Raw genomic sequence first — 10,142 nt, forward strand, 5'->3', positions numbered from 1 at the left:
CAGATTCCACAGGTGTTCGCAACACCATGGCACTTGTTGCCTTCTGGAACCAGCCATGGCTTTGGGCAGGTCTTAGGCCCCATTGAAAGCCACTTTTGAAACTGCATATTCTCCCAAGCAGTGCTCAATATGGTATGGGGCTCTGCTGTTCAAAGCAAAATCCAGGACTCTGGAAGGCCTACAGCATCTCTTTTGAAGGAAGGTATAGTTTTCTCCCTTGGTTATTATACTATTCATTACCTGCTTTCTATCTCTAGTATAACTCAAGAGGTAGATGGCAACTACTGTGAAAAGAAAGCCCCTCCAAACATGGAATGTCGTGTTCTAAAACAACCAGAAGCCATTCTTATGTGAATTACTTGCATTTTTTCTTTAATATAAATTCCACAAAATTTTACCGAGCCATTCCACACCCCACCGATGGGGGGTAATGAAGGCAGCATCCATTTTTTTGGTTAGAATTCTTTAAAAACAAAAAACAAAACCTTCACTTGTTCCCAAATAGGGTGTCTTTTGCTAATCTCCCTTTTTTAACATAAACATCCCAAAAGAAACTGGATCATTGGGTAAAGGGGGATTTTTTATTATTATGTCTAGCGCATATACCCTAAGGAGACATCTCGTTCCCATGTAATGCAGACCGCCGTTTCAGTCCCAGCGGATTTCACTTGATATCAGAAGTAGTTCGCTGCCGTAATGAAAACGACACACTTGCAGCGGCAATACCTCTTTAGCAGCCATGTAGTGATCAAAGGGAATAGCGTAGCAGCATCTGTTAGGTTGGAGAACTGCTTCTCGTCACTGAATGTGCCAAGTTGTCAAAGCTGCCTGTGACCTATCACAGCTACTTGTAACACTGCCACCCTACTTGAGTTGCCGTCAAAGCCAAACAAGGCTCTCAGGAACCAACACACACACACACACACACACACACACACACACATATTGGTAGAGGGAAGTTTTTTGAACTACTCTGTTACCTGCAAAGGTGTATTGTGGAGGGCGGGCAGGGACTAGGAAACTGAAAAGCAAAGACATACCTTTCTTCCTTGCCTTCTGAAAGGCAACCTTTTTCATGTCATTTAAAAAGAGAGAGTAGGAAATTGTAGCAGTCCACCAGGCTATGAACAGAAAGAGCTATATAGCAGCCAAACACTTGCCACAGAACTAACATCACACATTCCAGGTAGGCCTGCCTACCATGTTTCCACCGCCTAGAAAGTCGAGTATGTTTCCCACTCCCCCAGCAGCAACCACCACCACACACAAAAACACTTTATCTCTCAATATTCCAGAGGGAAGTATCTCAGCTATAACTAACAGGCTACTGTAGACATTAATGTATAACTCTTGTTTAGAAGTTTAATTGTGCACACAATGCAAAATTTCTGGAAAATCGAAGCGTGCCATGTATTCCCTTTTTAATCCCCATAAATCTTGCAAGGGTAGATATGTCACAGGTGAACAACTGGAGTCTGAGCTGTTGTTGCTTCAGATGCAGACATGATGGGTATGGCCAAAACACCAATGCAACTCATCTGCTCTATGTCTGTTACCAGCACTCATCAAATGTGCAACCTAGCAGTATGCTAAAAGTTTATCCCACATTTCTGTCCGATGTTCTCCATCAATCATAGAATTGTAAAGATGGAAAGGTCCCCAAGGATCATCCAAACCCCTGCATTGTAATTCATGCAATGAATTGGGGGGGAGGGGGAGAAAGTCTCCTTTGTTAATTTTCAAATGCAGAGAAAATGATCAAAGGGAAATTCTCCGGGGGGGGGTGGTTTGTTTGTTTTTTGAGGGGGTCACATTGACCTTATTTTTAAGGTGGTTGAGCAGTGGTTGAGAGTGAGTGTTCTTTCTTCATTATACAAATCATCTCAGCAGCAGTCTACAATCTGCAGCCTCCCTGGGTGACTACACTTAAAGCCCAAGAAAAGGCATCATTCCTCCCATGGGGATATTTCATATCAACAAGAATAAGCAGTCAAGGAAAGCTGCAAAAGTTCATTGGAAAACAACAACAACAACAACAACGCCACCCTTGACCACCTGCCAGTGATGAAGTAAAACAGCTACACCCAGCAAATTCTAAATAAATTCTAAAGTGCCCTAAGAATAAAACAAATAATGAAAATCATGTTTTGCAGGAAAGGGGGGGGGAACCTTTTCAGAAACTGGAGGACAGCTTTCAGCACAGCACTAGTGCAACCAGCCCGTGGCTCAGCAACACCAGAAGATGCACCACAGCGCTGCAGGTTTTCACTTAATGAAAAATGCATGTCAGCGTATTTGACCTGTGTCGTTACACCATATTTACAAGTAATACAACTAATAAAACAGTGGTGCTAACAGCTATACCATCTCTTTCTTTGAACAAAGCCCATTTTATTTCAGTGGAACTGGCTCTGGGGAATAGCTTCAGACACTCTATACAATTATCAGTGGGATTTGTATCCCCCTGCTTGTAGGGGCACTGCCAGGTTCAAGAGCCCTGAGCAGGGTGTTAGTAGCAGGGCGTGGTGCTGACTTGACATCACTGGCCCACACCACTGCTGCATGATGAAACAGAGAAGGGGGAGTACAAGGTGGCGGTGAGATTGGTATGGTGGACACATGGTAGGAGCACCAGATTGGGTCTGCTGGTACCTTTGCAGTGCCCCAACCTCCCCTCTTGCCATGGTTTCTTCTTTCCTGGCTACTCACTTGGCAACCACACTCTACACTGGAGTTGGTTTCACCCGCCAGGTTTCCAACTGCTGCCACTATGCAGCATAGCTCACGTCCTCTTGGCTGCATTTCCAAAATGTCAGCCAGCCACCAAAACAGCTATTACTGGGATCTCAATAACAACGCCACCATTTTGCTGAGAGATCGCTCCATGCGGCCATCCCAAGTTCAGCCGAGTGCCGAGGGGGCGTGGACAACAGGGTGCTTTGTTTGGGCCTCCCTGAGAGCTGAGCAGCAGGACCCAAGTCCATGCCTAATGGCACTGCTGTGTGTTTATATCACTTGTGGTACCATGAGAAGAGGGTGGTGCTCATTTCCCACACAATGTGAGAGCACAACCGCATGTGATGTGTGATGCAGATTGATGATTAGGATCTCCCAGTTTCTTAAAAAAAACCAAAAAACAGTAGCCTACAGCAGTGGACAAATCAGATTGGGGTGTGTTTATTATTTAATCCTTTCCCATGTACAATTTCTCCAAAGCTGCTGTTTGACACCTGGTATAAAACTTACAAGCACCAATACTGAAATCTGTGTAAGATGCGTAAATCCCATGCTAATGTGCAGCTTTCTCTTTGCACATCACACAAAAAAGTGTGTGCTTCTGTGCAGTATCAAAAGCTATCTGAAGAGTAGCCAGGATCAAGTCTTCCGGCTCCTATTTTGGCATTTATGAATTTTACAACTTCAGTCTGGCTCTTCTTTATTTTTATTTCACAAACTATGCAATGCCATTGCTTCCTCCAGATACATCTAGTTTTCAGCTGCATTTGTCTATGCATCCCCTTTGCAAAAACTCAACACCTTAGCCATTAGAAACATTTCCCTCCTTCCCAGGTCGAGCAAATCTAGATGCCCTAGGTAGTGCTTCAATAGTATAGGAATATTTTGAGCTATATGTCATAAGAGCAATGGCGCCTTAACGATGTATTACATTAATACATCATCAGGGTTGAGGCATTCTTATGAAATATTAGTTTAATGCATCTTAGGAATGCCTGTTGGTTTGACAACATATTACTCAAATACATAGCAACACCTAGAAAGATCAAGATAAGTTTTGTATTTTTTTTCTTTTCAACTTAAATTTTGATGTGTCTTTTTTAACATTTAAAAATAAAGTGTTTGTTCATGAAAGGGCGGAAGATTTAATAAATATTTAATGTTGGCCCAAAACATTATTTGCAACAAAAATAATAATTGCAAAATGTTTAATCCAACTTTATGAAGTGAGGACATCTCCAAGTACCCTTGACATAAGATTCTACACTACTCTTTGAAACCATTTGTATTATTGTATTCTCAAGCATAGTTTCACCTGGCAGTGGTTCTCTCATGTCTGTAAATCAAATGAAAAAGCTACATTGATAATGATGCTCATTTCAGGCTCTTTCCTGTACCTCATATTGACATTCACAAGTTAGCTTGATATCAAAAATAATTTAGATTCCATTCTTCCCTCTAAGGAGATCGGAGCAGTATACAATAACAGCAGTTAAAAAATAAACCAAAACCCACAATCAAATTTCATTCATTCATTCATTCATTCATTCATTCATTCATTCATACCTTGCCCATCTGGCTGGGTTTCCTGAGCCACTCTGGGTGTCTCCCAAAAGAATTATAAATAAAACAGGGCTGCCTTCAGATGTCTTCTAAAAGTCAGATAGCTGTTTATTTCCTTGACATTTGATAGGAGGGCATTCCACAGGGCGGGAGCCATTACTGAGACAGCCCTCTACAGACTATATATATATATTTATGAGAGCTGAGGAGTTTCAAGGGATGTACCACTGGGTATCTTTTCTCTGAATAAAATAAAAAAATCCTTCCAGCAGCACCTTAAAGACCAACTAAGTTTTGTTTTTTTTCCTCTGAATGATAGGGCACTGGAGATGTAAGGTTGTATATTAACAGATTGAAAAGCAGAGTGTGAACAATATTAACAGAATGAAAAGCAGAGTGTGCCGTGTCACCTGTAAGATTATACTGCCGGTTCTCCCAGTTTCTGTAGATGTGGTTGTGTGTGGTTGTGCCAATTTTCCCTTCACCTCAAACAGCAAAATGACTTGGGCTGACCCTGGTCGCCACACAATCTACCAAGCATGCCTCTTAGGGGCCACCCTTGCAGGTGAATGAACCATTCGGAGGATCAACCACAGCCAAAGAAAGAAACAAGAACCTTCCTTTTGTCAAATTCTGGATTCTAAGCAGGCAATTCTAATCTTCAAGGCAAACCATAACGACAGAAGCATTTTCAATAGTGAGACAGCAAGGCTTTCATCAATACGCTAAGCGCACTGTGAAGCCACCTCTATAAACGTTAAGATAGCGTGATGCTTTCAAGGCCATGCCTTTTTCACATTTTGCAAAACATTTTCAGAGTCTCAAAAACAACATCTCAACATCTAGCAGCAGAATTGTTTCCCTTTTGTCTGTTCTTGGCCTTCCTTCCTGCTAGCACTTGTATCCTCTGCTTGTTTATAGGTTGTTTTCTGCAACACGCTAGTTTTATGCGAAAACTGCCATGTTTTCTGTGTAGATGTCGGAAGGGGAACATCACTGTTATCAGTAAGCCAAAAGTTCCTTCTATCTCCATCTGTGCTTGTTTGGCAGACCAGTCAGGAAACTGAAAGTTAGCATAATAGGCTGCTCAAAAGGACCAGGGACCCACTCAGATGCTATGCACCACAAAACTAATTATTGGCAAACAATAGTCTCTCAGTGAAAGCCCCGAGTCTGAACCCTGATAACAAGGATATTTTTAGGAGCTAAATGACAAGTTTGTAAAGAAAGTAGGAAATGATTGAAAGGGCAAGGAGGGTGATGAAGCGTGTGAAAGAAAAAATATTATGGTGTCTAAGCTGTCCACTACAAAACCAATCATAGCAATTTAAATCTGAAAATGGAAAATGGAAGAAGTGTATGTTAGAAACTCAAACCATTCAGGGGCTCCCTCCATGTGTACATGGGTGGCGCTGTGGTCTAGACCACTGAGCCTCTTGGGCTTGCCAGTCGGAAGGTTGGCAGTTTGAATCCCTGTCTCACTTACCCCCCTTGAACTCCCATACTGCCTTATATCTTACAAGTATCTCCCTACATAACAGGTGACCTCCCTGGGCCTAGAAGTGTTAATTATGTACCACCCAGTGGCAAATATGTCGAGCAAGATGCTCAAGGAGGTGGTGGTGGTGGTACAGCTTCAGGCACACTTGGAGGAAACTGATTACTTGGATCCATCCCAGACTGGTCTCAGGCCCAGCCATGACACTGAAACCACCACCTTGGTTGCCCTGATTGGTAACGTTTGTCAGAAACAAGATAGGGGAGTATGACCTTGATCTTTTAACAGCTTCTGATACTGCTAAATGTGGTATCCTCCTCCTCCTCCTCCTCCTCCTCCTCCTCCTCCTCCTCCTCCTCCTCCTCCTCCTCACAGTGGTACCTCGGGTTACAGACGCTTCAGGTTGCAGATGCTTCAGGTTACAGACTCCACTAACCCAGAAATAGTACCTTGGGTTAAGAACTTTGCTTCAGGATGAGAACAGAAATCGCACAGTGGCAGCACGGCAGCAGTGGGAGGACCCATTAGCTAAAGTGGTACCTCAGGTTAAGAACAGTTTCAGGTTAAGAACGGACCTCCAGAACAAATTAAGTTCTTAACCCGAGGTACCACTGTATTATTATTATTATTATTATTATTATTAATCATAATCACCACTTGGATCGGCGACTTTCTCCATTTCTCATGAAACCTAATGGCAAATGGTACTTGTGCTGGTATGGAGAAAATTGCCCAGGTTGCATGCTATGTAACTACACAACAAATACGTCATCATGAAGCATCACCACCCGCATGGAACTATATAAAAATGAGCTCCAGTTGGCAACCATACTGTGCAAGTACGCCCTAGATCTGGGATAGCCAATGCAAAGTCTTCCGGATGCTTTGGACTCCAACTTTTATCATTGCCAAACACCAGCCATACTGATTGAGTCTGATAGGATTTGTAGTCCCAAATATGTTGACTGCCATTGTCCTAGCTGCTTTAAGCTTATGTAAAACAGGAAGAAAGTGTGGGGTGTATCATCACTGAAGCAGTCAAGTACAACATTTCCTGTTGCCTAGAGTGGACACACAGAAGAATGTGGCTCCAGACAAGGAGGACTTCCTGTCATACCTGCTCTGGAGTCTCCTCTCTTTGTGTGTGACCAGGTAGATGGGTGTGACCCTAGCTGACCATGTAAAAGCTGACTATGTAACTATAACCACAAGATAAAGCCTGCCTACAGATTACTGCTGTGAACTGAATGTTTACTCTTACTTTTACAGGAGACCGCCATGTTATTATTATTTTAAGGAGGAAATAAAAGGGAAACTTACCAGCAACAATCCAGACTGGATTGCTTAATTTAAATGATTCTAACGAATCATTGACATGCTTCCAACAAGCTGCAAGGGAATGTGCTCTGCTGCTTGCTCACTAAAGTGAGTGAGGAGGGATAATATTTAATCAATATATCCTCTCCTACCTTCTTCAACATTCCCACAGAAAGCTGCACTTCAAGAGAGTTTGCATTTAGGTAGCAGGATCAGCCCAACTATTTGGCAGGAAGAAACAGTTCACCTCAGACACCATGTTTTGGAATATCACTAAAAGGCACCAAAATGTCAATTATTTAGTTTTAATACTCTGACCACCATTGGCATACCATTAGGATAGTATTTTTGGACATCAAAATGTTTTGGGACATCACTATTAGGAAGGTGCTGTTATAATGCATGCTGCTGGAGATATGCTGATATTATCAAATGAATGAAATCCCCTGTTAACAAAAAAAAATAATCTGCTAAGAAACAGCAGTCAATACAAAGGTCTTTAAAAAGATGATCAAAAGTTTCACAGTGCTCATTACCTTTCATAGTCTCAGCCAACACTTTCACTCCTCTTATGTCAGCTTTTGCAGCAAAGTCTAGTTCAGATAGCTGCCAAAATTTATTGCAAATTTTGCAAAGCTTTTGACCTGTATCGTCTTATTAAACTTTTATGAAAAATCAATGGAGTTCAATCATGTTATGGGCTGTTCCTCACACACGTGTCAGTGGTAAACGGAGAAGTCTATTTATCCCAAAGTCTGAAGGGAAGATGTTTCAACTGATGAAGGGCTCTGTTTGTAGCTACGGTACATGTTTTGTGCTGCCTGTGAACTTCAAGCCAAGTTCTTACCAAAATGACATAAAATAATCAACTGGATGGGGTGGAGTGGAAATCAAAGTGAAGTGTGCTAGTGACAAATTCTCTTCTAATGACATGAATCGATATGTAAGTTCCAGTGTGTTCAGTGGGGCTAACTCCCAGGTAAGTGTGTATATTGCAGACTTAGAATAATTTAGGATTATTTTCCTGTTGTTTGGAACACTTACTGAACTCCATGAACTTTGTTTTAAATAGAAGTTTCTTCAATGCTACGCAGTTTTTCTTTGCACAATTTAGAAACAAAACTTAACCTCTGATAGAGACAACTGTATAAATGAACTGGGAAATTGCACAGCATTAAAGTGAAGTTTAGCAGTGTGTGCATATATGTGTGTTCAGAATTAATCCACAGAAATTAAGATTTTGCAGATTAGTAACTGAGATTTGCTCTTTTACAAAGAACCTTACAATAGAAGTAAAACCAACATTACTGTCATCGTCCATCAACTTTCCCACACAGTACTAAATTAAGAATGCAGCTGAGACTTTCCATGCTTACAGGCATAGTGTGCCACCCTACCATCAATGAAAGAGCTTTTTCTGAGGAACCCTTTGAAGCACACAACAAATTAATCTGTCTCTGTTCTCTTGCTTGCCAAACTTGGTGGATGTGTTTGTTTTCATTCCAGCTGCTTTCAGAGAGGCATCACACATCCTCATTGCAACAGAAATATAAGCATTATGACAAATGAACAGGAGATGAAAGCCGTGTGTGGGATCAGCACTAATTCTTAATATAATAGCTAGACTCATTGTTATTGTTGGTTTTACTATAATAATAAAAAAACAGAAACCATATTTTGCAACATATGTTTTTCTGACCAAAACAACAACAACATGAAAATGTTTCAGAAAACATAGGGCGAAAGGGAATAAAAAGGGTTGCTGAACTGGTGGCAGAGTTAATAAAGTCATTACAAGATGATTTTATTTCAATCTGGATGTTTTCATATGAATATTTTGGCACGCACAAAGTACATTCTTAACATGGTCTATGATTAGGCTAAAGCATTGAAACCAATAGTTGTTCAGTCCCCCCAAGCCACTTTGCGGTGACTCTACCTCCTTTGATGTCCATCTAAATTAACCTTAGGGTTAGCAATACAGCCGTACCTTGTTTTGCGACCGGGATCTGTTCCGGAGCCCCAGCCGCTAGCCAAAAAGGATGCAGGGCAAAGTGCTGTGTCTGTGCATGTGTGTGGAGCAGTTTGCGCTTCTGCACATGCGCGAGCAGCAAACCCGGAAGTAACCCGTTCCGGTACTTCCAGGTTTGCCCGCAGGCGTTAGCCGGAATGGATGCTAGATGAGGCGGACATTCACGGAGGTATTACTGTAGATATTAAATGAAAGTATTGAAAATTAAGTCCATAAATTTCACATTCACATTCTGGTTCCTAAATTTTGCCAATCTGAAGCCGGCAAGCAGTATGTGGATGCCATTCTGTCTGTGATCCGCAGGAACTGCCTCTGATAGTTGAGGCAGAATACAGGCATCATGGCTAGTAGCCATTGAGAGCCTAATGCGCCATAAATCGGTCTAATCTCATTTTAAAGCCATCTAAGTTGGTGGCCATTGCTACATCTTGGAGAGCTCCAACTCCTGCCCAAAGAAGCTTCATGTTGTTGCTGGACTTTGTGATATATTTCTGGAGACAGATGAAAACCTTTTAATTTTCCCAATCTTTTAACTGCTGATGTAACATTTATCTTCTCATTTTTTTTAATGCTGCCTTTAATTGTTGTTCTATGTTGCTTTATTACTATTGTATTTTATTAATAAAGTGTTACTTGAAGGGTAGTACAGTATATATAAGGGACACGGGTGGCGCTGTGGGTTAAACCTCTGAGCCTAGGGCTTGCTGATCAGAAGGTCAGCGGTTCAAATCCCCGCGATGGGGTGAGCTCCCGTTGCTCGGTCCCAGCTCCTGTTGCCTTTTATATTACATGTGACTGTATCCAATGTTTGTCCTACTCAAAATACAACGACGCAGAAATAATTTTCTAAAATTAACTTTCTCTTTTTATATATAAAGTGCCATTTTGGAGAGATTTCAATATTAATTGTGGTAGCCCAAGAAAAGTGATAAGGACATGGGTGGCGCTGCGGTCTAAACCACAGAGCCTAGGGCTTGCCCTACGGTTCGAATCCCC

Source organism: Zootoca vivipara, chromosome 7 (genome assembly GCF_963506605.1).
Source record: "Zootoca vivipara chromosome 7, rZooViv1.1, whole genome shotgun sequence".
Taxonomy (NCBI): Eukaryota; Metazoa; Chordata; class Lepidosauria; order Squamata; family Lacertidae; genus Zootoca; species Zootoca vivipara.